We start from the raw sequence: 14491 nt of genomic DNA, 5'->3' as shown, positions 1-14491 counted from the left end.
ATAAATGACCAACTCACATGGAGTCCTATCAAGTCTAATTCTGCACTATTGTGCAATCAGTGTCCCCTTGCCCAGTTCCTTCAGCCAGTCTTGCCCAGGTCATGAGGACACCTTCCAACTGTTCCTGCCCCTTCAGCTTTCTATTCCAGCCCATTTTCTGTGCCTTTGTCAGCATATCCTTCATGTGATCTATGTTCTGATCATGCCACCTGCTTGCTCAAAAACCATCAGATGTTCTGATTCCATCCTGGGTTCTGTGCGTATGCCTCTCAGCTTTTCTGACACTGAGCAAATTAAACTGCTCATCATTCTCCAAACACATCCTACAGATTTCAACCAGTCTGTCTTGACTCAGGCAGACACACAGACCATTGAAATTCTATTCTTCAGGCTCTGCCTCAGGCAGTATCTTATCCACAAAGCCCTTCTTAATTTCCTTCCCACAACTTTTGGTCCTTATAGTTTCCCCATCATCCTCCTGCTATTTTGTGTCTGTGTCATGCCACTTTTCCTGCTCTGTTTTTATAATTTTTGTTAATTTACCTTGGTCCTTCTTGCCTCCTCTTATGTCATGAATCTTTCTCTGGCAGGGAGCATGTCTTCCTTAGCTCGGTACCTTCACCTCTCCAGCACCTAGGACAGTGCCTGAGACATAGTAGAAACTCAGTGACTTTTTGTTGAACTAACCACAGCAATACTAGTGGGATGTCTGGCGCAGAGAGCAGGAAATGTATGTATAGAAAGGGTCTCTGATTTCCTGGTGCTTCTGGAAGTGCTTCTTCAATGTATCATTCACCACCTGGCACAGATCTGTCATCTCACCTTTTCTGTGCCACCAAACAGCAACTTCTCTTTTCTGCTTAGAAGCCCAGGTCATCTCTGGAGATACATGTTGACATTTTCCTGAGGCTTCATCAAGTGAAAATCAGTCCGGCTGTAAAGTAAACAACACAGAGTTCCACTTGAGAAAAACAGAACAGAGAAAACTGGAAACTCTCTGTTGGTTAGAGGTACCCATCCGTGTTGGCTATTGACTGAATTGGGTACAAGTGCTCCCAACAGGATGCAAATGTTAAGCAAAATTTTACAAGCATTGCACTCTGCTTCCTCCTCTCTTATTTTTTCAGGTGCCTCCTTTTAGTCCTTACCTCCCCAAATCTTAAAACCCCACTAAGACCAGCAATCCTTTGAACTTCTTAAAAAAAAGGGACTAAAGATTTTTAGAGCTGTTGTAGGTTAACAGTAAAATTAAGATGAAGATACACAGATTTTTCCATATACCCCCTGCCCTCACACATGCATAGCCTCCCCCCTTATCAGCATCCTCCCCCAGAGTGGTACATTTGTTACGACTGATGAACCTACACTGACACATTGTAATTAATTGGAATGTTGTACATTCTATGGGTTTGGAAAAACGTGTCCTGATATATATCCATCATTATAGTATCATACAGTGTAGTTTCATTGTCCTAAAATTCCTCTGTGCTCTGCTTATTCATCCCCCGACCAAGAACCTTTAGCAACCATTGATCTTTTACTGTCTCCCATTTTTTGCCTGTTCCACGGTTTCATACAATTGGAATCATACAGTAAGTATAGCCTTTTCAGATCGGCTTCTCTCACTTAGTGATATGCATTTAAGATTCTTCCATGTCTTTTCATGGTTTGACAGCCCATTTTAAAAATGGTAGAATAACATTCCACTGTCCGGAAGTATAACAATTTATTATATTTTTCACCTCCTGAAGGACATCTTGGCTGTTTCCAACTGTTGGCTATTTTGAATAAAGCTTCTATAAACATCAGTGTCTTATAGTTTTCTGAATTCAGGTATTTTATCTCCTTGGTTAGATTTTTTTCCTAGGTATTTTGTGATAGTTCATTGTTAGTGAATAGAAACACAATATATTCCTGTAGATTAATTTTGAATCCTGCAACTTTACTGAATTAATTCATTATTTCTAATAGTTGGTTATTTTTTTTTCTTGGTGGCAGTCTTTAGGATTTTCTGCATATACTATGTCATCAGCAAACAGTGACAATTTTATTTCTCCCTTTCCAATTTGGATTCCTTTATTTCTTTTTCTTCTCTGATAGCTGTGATTAGAACTTCCAATATGATGCTGAATAAAAGTAGCAAGAGTGGGCATCCTTGATACATTCTTGATCTTAGAGGAAATGCTTTCAGTTTTTCACTGTTGAGTATGATGTTGGCCGTAGGTTTGTCATATATGGCCTTTATTATGTTGAGGTATGTTGAGTTCCCTCTATTATGCAGTTTGTTGGAAGTTTTTACATAAATTGATTTTAAATTTTGTCAAAAGCATCTATGAGATGCTCATATGATTTTTATTCTTCTATATATTAATGTGTCACATTGATTCATCTGTGGATATTGAACCATCCTTTTATCCCTAGGAAAAATTCTACTTGAAAATGCATGCTGTAGAATCCTTTTAATGTATTGTTGAATTTGATTTGCCTTTATGTTTATTAGTGATATTGTCCAGTAATTTTCCTTTTGTGTGTGTGTGTATCTCTGTCTGGTTTTGGTATTAGGATGATGCTGGCCCTGAGAATGATTTCAGAAATGTTCATTTCTCTTCAATATTTTGGAATAGTTTCAGAAGGATAGGTATTAACTCTTCTTGAAATGTTTGATAGAATTCATCTGTGAAACCGTCTGGTGCTGGACTTTTTTTGATGGGGAGTTTTTTTTTTTATTATTACTGATTTAGTTTAATTACTGGTAATTGGTCTGTTCATGTTTTTTATTTCTTCCTGGTTCAGTCTTGGAAAATGTACATTTCTAGAAGTTAATCCATTTTGTCTCGGTTGTGCATTTTATTTGTGCATGATTATTTATAGTTCTCTCTTACGATCCTTTGTATTTCTGTGGTGTCAGTTGTATTTTATCTTTTCTTATTTTTTTTTTATTTTAGTGGGGGGGAAATACTTAGGTTTATTTATTTACTTATTTAAATGGAGATACCGGGGAGTGAACCCAGGACCTCGAGCATGCTAGGCATGCACTCTGCCACTGAGCTACACCCTCCCCACTGTTCTCTTGTGATTTGATGACCATCTAGTTTTATCTTTGGATTTCTTTCTCTTTTTTTGTGTGTGTATATCAATTGTGTTTGGTTTGTGGTTACCATAAGATTAACATAGAACAACATATACACACACACACACACACACACACACACACACACACACACAAACACATAATTTTTAAGTTGATGATCTCTTAAATTCAAACATATTCTAGCTACTCTGCATTTTTACTCTCCTGCAATGCATCTAATGTTTCTGCCATCATATTTTACATCTTTTTGGTTTGGGTATCTCTTAACCAATTGTGGATGTAGATGATTTTTGCTGCTTTTGCCTTCTAACCTCTTATCACCTTTATAAGGGGTTGATCTACTACATTTACTGTACATTTGCCTTTACCAATGAATGTTTTCCTTGTGTAACTCTCACATTTCTAGTTGTAGTCTTTTCTTTTCCACTTAGAGAAGTCCCTTTAATGTTTCTTGTAAAGCTGGCTGAGTGGTGCTTGTGTGCCCTTTTGGCTTTTGCTTGTCTGTGAAACTCTTTCTCTCTCCTTCATATCTGAATGATTGCCTTGCCAGTTAGAGCATTCTTGGTTCTAGGTTTTTTCCTTTCATCACTTTGAATATATCATGCTACTTGCTTCCGGTCTGCAAAATTTCTGCTGAAACGTCAGCTGATAGTCTTATGGAAGTTTCCTTGTATGTAACTAGTTGCCTTTCTCTTGCCGTTTTAATAATTCTCCCTTTTTAAAAAAAATTGCCATTTTAATTTTGATGTGTCTTGGTGTGGACATCTTTGGGTTCATCTTGTTTGGGACTCTGTGCTTCCTGGAGCTGGAAGTCTGTTTCCTTTCCCAGGTTAGGGAAGTTTTCAGCTATTATTTCTTCAAGTAATTTCTCTGCCCCTTTCTCTTCCTCTTATCATTATTTGTTAATTAATATTATAATTAATATTATTAAGAGACCAAGAGGTGTCTTAAACTATCTTCACTTTCAAAAATTCTTTTTTCTTTTTTCTATTCAACTTGGGTGATTTTCATGACTCTGTTTTTCCATTTTGCTGACTTGTTCATCTATATCATCTAATCTACTGTTGATTCCTTCTAGTGTATTTTAAAATTTAAATTATTGTATTCTTTAGTGCTATTTGGTTCTTCTTAATAGTTTCTAACTCTTTTTTGAAGTTCTCACTGTGTTTATCCATTCTCCTCCTGAGCTTGGGAAGAGTCTTTATGATTATTACCTTGAACCCTTTGTCAGGTAGATTGCTTATGTCCACTTCATTTAGTTTGTTTTCTGAGGTTTTGTCTTCTTGCTTTGCTTGGAACATACTTTCCCATCTTTTCATTTTGCTTAATTCTCTGTGCTTATTGCTACGGAGAAGTGGTTTTATGTAGGGGATGTCCTATGGGGCCCAGCAGCACACCCCCCCTCCTCCAGTCACCAGGGCTGTTGCTCTAGTGGTGCCCCTCATGCGGGCTGTGTGGGCTCTTCTTTTGTAGTGGGGCTGATTGCTGTGGCCACAATGGTGGGTGGAGCCAGTCCTGGGGCTAGTGCTGGCCTGCTGGTGGGAAGAGCTGGATCCTGGGGTGGCTGGCTGTGTGGCCTGAGGCTGGTGCCAGCCTGCTTGTGGGCTAGTAAACCCTTGGCATTAATAAGCTAGAAGGATGATTCCAAGGTGGTACCTGTCAGCACCAATCAATGTCTATAGTAGAATAAGCTCCAAAAAAAAAAAAAATGCTGCCTTTAGCATTTATGTCCCCAGGGGTATCCCAGTTGCCTCTTGCTCTCTCCAAGAGTTTTTCCAAAATCAGCAAGTGGGTGTGAGCCAGGCTATTTTCAAATTGCTGCTTTTGTGCTGAGACTCAGAGCATGTGAGATTTTGTGCATGCTCTTTGATAGTGGAGACTCTGTTTCCTACAGCCCTCTGGCTCTCCCATACTTGAGCTCTGCCAGCCTTTGAAGCCAGACATTCTGGGGGCTTGTCTTCCCCATGCAGGAGCCCCTGACTCCCAGTGGGGAGCCCAATGTGGGGCTGAGACTCCTTGCTACTTGGCAAGAACTCCTGCAGTTGTGATTATCCTCCTGTCTGTGGGTCACCTATCCAGGGGTATGGCTCTGGACTACATTGTATCTCCACCCCTCCTACCTGACTCACTGTGGTTCCCTTCTTTATATCTTTAGTTCTAGAAAATCTTTTCTGCTAGTCTTCGTGTTGGTCTCAAAAATAGTTGCTCTGTAAATAGTTGTGATTCTGGTGTGCCTGTGGGAGGAGGTGAGCTCAGGGTCTTCCTACTCTGCCACTGGCCACTACCTTTAAGTAGTTCAGGCAAGGGACTTAGCCATTTTCAATTTCCATGTCTTTATAGTAGTCTTGTCATGAGGATTAAATGTCTACACAAAGAAACTGATATCCAGTACACAGAAGGCTCTCCATCACGGGGTTGTTTCTGGAGGAGCTGTTTGCTTTTAAAAAAAAATTAATGAGTTTCAATAATCCTTTGTATATTTTGGATTACAGTCCTTTACCAGATGTGTTTTTGTAAATATTTTCTCCCAGCTTGTGGCTTGTCTTCTCTTCTTATTCTCTTGACATTGTCTTTTGCAGAGTAGAAGCTTTTAATTTTAATGATGTCCAACTTACCATTTTTTTAATGAATTGTGCCTTTAGTATTGTTTTTTTAAAAAATTCATCTACATAACCAATGCCATCTAGGTTTTTTCCTATGTTATCTTCTAAGCGTTTTATAGTCCACTTTGAGTTAGTTTTTGTGATGGGTGTAAAATCTGTGTCTAGATTTATTTATATTTTTTGCATGTGGGTGTCCAGTTGTTCCAGCATCATTTGTTGAAAAGAATATCTTTACTCCATTTGCATTGCCTTTGTTCTTTTGTCAAAGATCTGTTGACTTTATTTATTAGGGTCTATTTCTGGGCTCTCTATTCTGTTCCACTGATCTGTTTGTCTATTCTGTTGCCAGTACCATACTGTCCTGATTACTGTAGCTTTATAGTAAGTCTTAAAGTCTGGTAATATTAGTCTTCCAACTTTGCTCTCCTTCAATATTGCATTCACTATTCTGGATCTTTTGACCCTCCATATAAACTTTAGAATCAGTTTGTTGATACCCACAATATAACTTGCTGGGATTTTGACTGGAATTGCATCGTCTCTATAGATCAAGATGAGAAGAATTCACATCTTGACAATATTGAGTCTTCTTATCCACAAACATGGAACATCTCTCTATTTATTTAGTTCTTTGATTTTGTTCATCAGAGCTTTGGAATTTTCCTGATATAGATTGTGTACATATTTTATTAGACTTATGCCCAAGTACTTCATTTTTGGAGGTACTTATATAAATGGTACTGTGTTTTTAATTTTGAATTCCACTTGTTTACTGATGATATATAGGAAAGCAATTGACATTCATCTATTAACTTTGTATCTTGAAACTTTGTTATAATTGTTTATTATTTCCAGTTTTTTGGTTATTTTTTTCAGATGTTCTATAAAAATCATGTTATCTGTGAACAAAGACAGTTTTATTTCTTTCTTCCTGATCTGTATACATTTTATCTTTTTTCTTGTCTTATTGCATTAGGTAGAACTTCCAGTAAGATGTTGAAAAGGAATGGTGAGAAGGGTTATCCTTTGCTTGTATCTAATCTTGGTGGGAAGGTTTTAAGTGTTTCACTATTAAATATGGTGTAAGATGTAGGTCTTTGTAGATAATTTTTATCAAGCTGAGGAAGTTTCCCTATTCCTAAGTTTATTGAGAGTTTTTATCATGAATATGTGTTCAATTTTGTCAACTGCTTTTTCTGCATCTATTGATATAATCATGTGATTTTTCTTTTTCAACCTATTGATGTAATGGATTATGCTAATCGATTTTTTTAAATGTTGAATCAGACTTGTATGTCTTGGGGTAAATCCCACTTGGTTATAATATGTAATTCTTTTTATACATCATTGGCTTTGATTTGCTAATATTTTGTTGAGGATTTTTACATTTATGTTTATGAGACATACTGGTCTGTAGTTTTCTTGTAATGTTTTTGGTATAAGGGTAATACTGGCTTAGCAGAATAAGTCAAGAAGTACTCCCTCTGCTTCTATCCTCTGAAAGAGATTGTGGAGAATTGGTAAAATTTCTTCCTTAAATCTTTGGTAGAATTCATCAGTGAACTCATCTGGACCTGGTGCTTTTTGTTTTGGAAAGTTATTAATTACTGATTCAGTTTCTTAACAGACACAGGCCTGTTCAGAGTGTCTATTTATTCTTGTGTGAGTTTTACAAATTACGTCTTTCAGGGAATTGGTCCATTTTATCTATATTATCAAATTTGTGGGCATAGAGTTGCTCGTAGTAACGTTTCATTATTATTCTTTTAATGTCCGTAGAATCTATAGTGATAGCTCTTTTTTTCACTTCTGATATTAGTAATTTGTGTCTTCTCTCTCTTTTTCTTAATTAGTCTGGCTAGTGGCTTACCAATTTTATTGAACTTTTCAAAGAACTAGGTTTGTTTTATTGATTTTCTCTATTGATTTCCCATTTTCAACTTTACTGATTTCTGCTCTCTTAGTATTTCCTTTCTTCTCCTTACTTTGGGTTTAATTTGCTCTTCTTTTTCTATTTTCCTAAGATGGATAATCTACCATTTTTAAATTGTCCTTCTGTTCCCCCTGACCTAGTGTCCTGGATTCCTTTCTGTTATGGATTTAATTTTGTCTCCCTAAAATTTATATGGTGAAGTCCTCACCACAGTACCTCAGAATGTGACCTGAACTGGATTCTTGTAGAGGTAATCAAGTTAAAATGAGATCATTACTGTGGGCCCTAATTCAAAATGATTGATGTCCTTATTAGAAAGGAAAATTTGGGGACAGACATCCCAGGGAGAATGCCATGTGAACCTGAAGATGACCATCTACATGCTAAGGAGAGAGGCCTGGAACAGACCCTTTCCTCAGATCCCTGATAAAGCCAACTTGATTTCAGACTTCTGGCTTCTGTGAAGCATATATTTCTGTTGTTTAAGCCACCCAGTTTGTGGTATTTTGTTTTGGCAGCCCCAGGAAACAAAAATACCTCCTTTTCAGCAGAGATGCTATTGTTTGTCATCATTATTACTCACAAATCCCTTACCCAAGTCTACTTTTGTCACAGTTGTCTAGAAACTCACCCCTCTCCTTACTATTCTGGTTAAATCTAATTCTTTGTCTATTCCAGGCATGAACTTAGCAGCAAAACACCATGGCAGCAAAATACATCCATGCCTACTGGTCTCAGTTGTTATCCGGGTCCCTGTCTCCCTGTTAACCTCAAGTGGCTCAGCTTCCATACTACATCTTCCTAGTGTCCACTCAATCCCTCACCATCTAAAAGGACCACTACAGATCTTCTGTCCTCTTTTCAATCTTCCAACATCCCCATCTCAGCCATATGCTCTGATGATGACCTTGCTGCCTTGCTCACTGAATAAATGAAAGCAACTAGAAGAGAACTTCTGTATGCTCCCCACCACACTCACCCACCCACCCACCTATATCTATATCAAGGTACTCTGCTTTCTCTCTTTTTATAATGGATGAATCATCCATGTTCTGTCTTCAGCCCACTCCTCCCTTTATGCACCATATCTCATTCTTCTTTGTCTACTTAAGAACATGGTTTTAGTGATTATCTCTGGCATCTTTCTCATCAGCCTTGTTATGGGCTGAGTTGTGTACTCCCCCAATTCATTTGTGAAGTTCTAAACCCCAGGATCTCAGAATGTGGCTGGAGATAAAGTCACTAAAGAGGTAATTAAGTTAAAATGAGGTCATTAGGGTGTGCCCTAATCCAATATGATTGGGGTCCTTTTACAGATAGGAGATTAAGATACAGATGTGCACAAAAAAAAAGACGATGTGAAGACACAAGGAGTGGGGAGGGTATAGCTCAGTGGTAGAGCACATGCTTAACACATTCGAGGTCCTGGGTTCAATCCCCACTACCTCCATTAAATAAAAAGTAAAAAAAAAAAAAAAAAGACACAACAAGAAAATGGCCATCTTCAAACCAAGTAGAGTGACCTCAGAGGAAACCAACCTTACTGACATTGTAGAATCCTAGCTTCCAGAACTGTGATAAAATAAATTTCTGTTGTTTGAGCCTCCTAGTCTGTGGTACTTTGTGATGGCAGTCCTAGCAAGCAGATACAAGCTTACAAACATGCTATAGTTTCTCTCACCTTAAATAGCCCTACCTTTTCTTGATTCCTCATCTCTCTTCAGCTACTTCTTCATTCCTTTGTTCCTTTACTGAAAAACGGAGCTTTCTGCTGTAGCTCTCCACTTCCTCTCCTCTCAGTTTCTTTTCTACCTCGTTTTCTGATCTCTATGCACTGTCCCAGGGCTTAGTCCTAGAGCCTCTTTGATTTTTTCTCCTTACTTATTCTTTATGTGAGTTCATTACAGTCTCATGGTCCTTAGACACCATCTATAAGCTAGCAACAGCTCAATCCATCTCTCCAAATATATCCAGAATCTGCCCAGTTCTTACCACTTCTATAACCACCACTCCAGTCCAATCTTCCAACTTCTCTCATCAGAATTATTGCAATTGCTGCCTAAATTTCGTGCTTCTCTCTTGCCTTTGCCATGGCCTACCACCTTCATTTTAACCTCAATATAGCAAATAGGTTGATCCCTTAAAAATATGTCAAATCCTATAACTTTGCCTTAGATATCTCCAATGGCTCCTATCTAACTCAGAACAAAAACCAGTCTTTTAGGCTGTAGAATCTGCTCCCCCACCCCCTGAATTCATTGCCTCCCTGAGCACATCACTTTCCTTACTCCATCATCACTTGTTCAGCTCCAGCCATGCTGTTTTTCTTACAGTTTCTTAAGGATATTGGGCGCTGTTTTACCTTGGCGTCTTTGCACCTGCTAACCTCTCTATCTAGAACGCACTTCCCTTGAGAGATAGCACTTATATTGTGCTCACAATGGGCCAAATCTATTCCAAATAGACTTGCAGCTATGAAAATACTTCTCGGATATGAACGCACCTCATCCGCATGTCCTCCTTTCAGATCTCTGCTCATTCTTCTCCTTGCCTGAAAGGTCCTTTCTGACTCCTTACATAGAAAAGTAACTCCCTCCCTGTCTGCCTCCCTCATCTCCCTATTCTCTACACTTCATTTCTACCCATAGCTCTTATCATTATCAGTCATGAAATATATTTACTTGTTTGTTTCCTTATATGTTTTTCTTCATTAAGTATCTGTAAACTTCCTGAGGCCAGGAACTTTATGAGTTTACTAGCTTGTTGAATCACTGACTGACTAACTGAATTTTATACTTGATGCCACGTACAAATCAACCTGTGATCTGCAATCCATTAACAAGGTCTCCTGGCTCTCTCTGGTGACCCTAGCATTGCATGTGCCTGCCAGCTCCTGTAGGTATGAAAGAGACCAGAGGGGCTTTTGAAAAACATTGAAGTCACTGCTCTCAGAGAACTTTTTTGTCAGGTTGCTGAAAGTGTTCTCATACACATGACATAACACCATAATTTTGCTGGGTGCAGTTAGGGATGGATTTTAGAGAGCTGACCCAGTCAGGACAAATTCTGTAAGGAAGAGTATTTTGATCCTGGTCTTGAAGGATTTAGTAGAAGCTCAGTTTGAGCAGGGACACAGAGGTGGGAGAAAGGCCAAGGTTTCAAGAGCGTACCTTTTTAAATGTTTGGGTATGTCACATATACATTTAACCTCTCTTTGGTCCTACTACACAGATAAAGAATACACACATACACATGTTTACAAAACAACCTACTAGTTTGTTCAATGTTTTGTAACTTTTGAAAGCTAACAATAGATTAATACCACCTTTCTGAGATAAATCACATCCAATCTCACTGAATTTGTTTCCTCAGCTGTAAAATAAGCATAATGACACCTGCTCCATCAGGTTGGTAGAAGAGTTAGTACAACTTGTTGGGTTCAAGTTCTGGCTCTGCTACTTTCTAGCTATGTGACCTTGGGCAAGAAATGTAGTTTCTCTAGGCCTCAGGTTCCTCATGTGTGAAATGGGGGTAATAGTAATCAGTTCCTAATAGAATTGTTTGAAGAATTGAATGAATGAATAGGTGTGAGGTACTAGAGCAGAGGCAAAGTCAGGGCTCTGTAAAGGTTGACTATCATTATTCTTAGGTGAGGATTAGCTATGATAATGCTTGTGAAAGTGATTTATCACATTGCACAAATGGAGGAGGAGTTTCAAATGTGTATGTGTGGGTGTGTGCCTTTTTTGGTCCTTGCCACAGCATTGAATAGTGGTAAAAAGATAATAATAATAATAATAATAATAATAATAATAATATCTGCTTTATTGTGTAGTTTTGTGGCATAAATGCAACAATACGCACAAAGTGCTTTTTCCATTGACTTGACATAGTAAGCACTGAATGAATGTTAGCAATTATTATTAGCTCTTATGTGTGATGGATTCAAGTAACTGAGGCCGCAGTATACCAGCACTATTAATTCTCCAAGTTTTACATCACAGTCTGACTTGTGTGTCCCTTTTGGCTAGTAAAGTGGATGGTTAGAAGCTGGGTAATAAGTCCCAGCCTTGGATTTAGCTTATTCTGCCTCATAACATGCAAACACTTAATACTAATCTGGATTTTTCCCACCCTGGCTAATCATTGCTTCTCAAAAATGCTGACCAAATCTGAAAATAATCTTCAGATCTGCCATTAATTTAAGAAGTAATGCTTTCCAGTGTGGCTAGCTTTCTCAAACCATTCTCCCAATGAATTACATTCATTACTGTGGTGGATATTCATTTTTGTTAAATTAATCTTTTAAGAGTGAGTAATAACCATAAGAGCTGGAATATTTTTCCTTTCCGACTGGGGATGCAGTTTAGAAATTCCCATGGCCTGATGAGAATAGCAGCGTTCTGCGGAACCGTCATGGGGCACAATGAGAGGTGTCATCACTGCTACCTTTAAAGCAGTCGTGGTGATACTCGATGTGCTGTCCTGCCGTGTCACTGGTTACACAGGCTCTCCAGATGCTTCACTGAATCAGAGGATAACATTTACCTGCTAACTGGCTCTCATTTGGTCTTTCCTCCGAGATTGGTTAAAAGCTAAATTGTACTATGTGTGTGTGTTTGATGACAAATCAGCTTAATCCAAAAATGTCATTTACCACATATGCCACATAAAACAGCTCTGTTTCTAGAACTATACATTAGTACCTAAACTCATGTGTTTTCCATAGAGACACATCTCTAGCAAATATGTTTACTTTTTTATTGAAGGATAGTCAGTTTACAATGTTGTATTAATTTTTGGTATACAGCATAGTGTTCCATTTATACATATGTATAATTCCTTTTTATTTATTTTTTTCATTATAGGCCATGACAAGGTATTGAATGTACCTTTTATAGGCAGGATATTTGATTGAAATATTAAATTGTGTTTTATTTCCGTTACTCTAGGCTTTTGCTTTTGCCTCCGTCATGTACCCAGGCATTTATGCTCCCTTAGCTCAGGGGCTTTGGGGCTACAGATGAAAAGGAGAGATTGCCAGGTGTCCACAAGGCAGCTGCCTGTCTTGTCTTTGGCTTCTAAAAGCCCAGGCTCATTGAGAGAAATGATACTGGGTTTTCAGTGAAGGAGAATATGGAGGGGAGTGTTTTGAGAGGTGGAAGCCATCGTCAGGGAAACCTGAGGGAGATTAGAGTCCCTGAGATGAGAGAGGATATGGATGGGCGAGGGTGTCTGTTTGTACAGTGAACCCTCTGTGGGTGATTGGGCGATGGATAAAGACCCCACTGTGCGCTCTTCAACCTTGAAAACAGCAGTGAGGCTCTCTGAGGACCAGCGCCCACTGAGAGGGCGTCTCTGCGTTTCCTGGGAGTCCAGTGGCGTCAGCTAGGAGAAAGGACAGCAGGAATGGTGGCAGTGTCAAAACTGACACCTCACTCAGTCTCCTGGCAGTGGGAGAGCCCCAGGCTGGAGCAGGACTCCTTTGGGGATTGGGGAGGGATTTGCAATACCCACAACAGTTTGCCACTGACTTCGCTGAGTGAGAGGTCACAGCAGATTTATTGATTTAGAAAAATAATAGAATCTGAAATTCCTGTATCCGAGTGTTGTGAGAGGAAATCCATGCCTATTGCATTAATGAGCCCATAAAAGGAAGGTGGTAACAGTGAGCATATCCCCGCAGGTACCATGAAGTGTTGCGGCGTGGGTCAAGCGAGGTGCTCACTGTGGAACACGTCCCGGGATGTATACAGCAAGCCTGGTCCTCTCCAAGAGGGAGGATCTAGCCTTCTTTGTGTGACACTGTGCAGAAGAAAGCCTCTTAAATGACCCCCAAACCAGGAGAGCTCTTACCCACCATGAGTTCTCTCCTCTAAGGGGAGAGGCATGGAGAGAGGCACATTTTTTAAAGCGACAGTGACGACTGGGCAGTGCTCTTAGGTCAATCTTGAAGCGTTTGCTTTAAAGGACCTATTTCTTACTCCAGACTCTGGAAACACAAGCTTACTTTTGTCTCCATAGGTCACCAGAAACAGACGGAACTTGCAGGCGTGAGGAGAAAGTGCAACACTCACTGGACAAACCTGAATATCATTTAAAAATAGAGATTAAAAAGTAAAGGACACTTCCAACCTTATCAGCATCCATTTAAACTGCAGGTAAACTGATCTAAAACCTTTGCTGCCAGGGATCCGATCCTGGCTTTGTTTTAAAAAAAAGTATCATGAACCCTTTTGGCAGCCTGGTGAAGCTTGTGGACTCTTTCTCAGAATGACATTTTAAAGCACATAAATTAAAAAAGAAACAAATCACATTGAAACAGAATTATCAAGGCATTAAGAAGACACTATTGGGCTGTGTTAATGTTTTTGCTTCACAGATATCAGATACTAGTATGTAGCAACAGGTCTAACAATTAACATAGTTTTGAAGTAGTGGTGAGCAAAAGGTAAATTTTGAGAAATATGAAAATATCTGTGCTTTTGTTTGATGAGCAAGTCAAAAGAACTCTACTAATGGAAGAAAATATTCATTTTTTGTTAGAAATGAGTGAAAATAAAGATTAATTTTCCCCACTCAAATTTGTCCATGTCCCAAATTCTATCAGATTAAGAAGCTTCTGGTACATTTGGATGAAGATAGATAAATCTATTATGATGTGCGTGTGAGGGGGGGGTGTGGGTATGGGAGGTTTGTTCTAATTTAGACAAAATTTATGTTTTCTTCTCTGGCTGGACTATTTGTTTGCTACCTCCTGTGAGCTTTTTGTTTGTATTTTTACTTAGAAGATTTTTGTATTCTTTCTAAATAAAAACATAGGGTATAAAATACCTCTTTGAGAAGATTTTAGAGAGTGTGTTA

General features: G+C 38.8%; 1 long non-coding RNA gene across 1 annotated transcript in view; it reads left to right on the top strand.

Moving 5' to 3' along the window:
* Positions 1 to 14205, top strand: part of LOC140700800 (uncharacterized) — a 50992-nt gene extending 36787 nt beyond the window's left edge. Inside the window, exon 5 of the long non-coding RNA XR_012079498.1 lies at positions 13652 to 14205. This is a non-coding gene — a long non-coding RNA (uncharacterized lncRNA). The remainder of the gene's footprint in view (positions 1 to 13651) is intronic.
* The last annotated feature ends 286 nt before the right edge of the window (positions 14206 to 14491 follow it).

The sequence above is a fragment of the Vicugna pacos genome, chromosome 2 (assembly GCF_048564905.1).
Source record: "Vicugna pacos chromosome 2, VicPac4, whole genome shotgun sequence".
Lineage (NCBI taxonomy): Eukaryota > Metazoa > Chordata > Mammalia > Artiodactyla > Camelidae > Vicugna > Vicugna pacos.
This window is presented reverse-complemented; position numbering and strand designations above follow the sequence as displayed.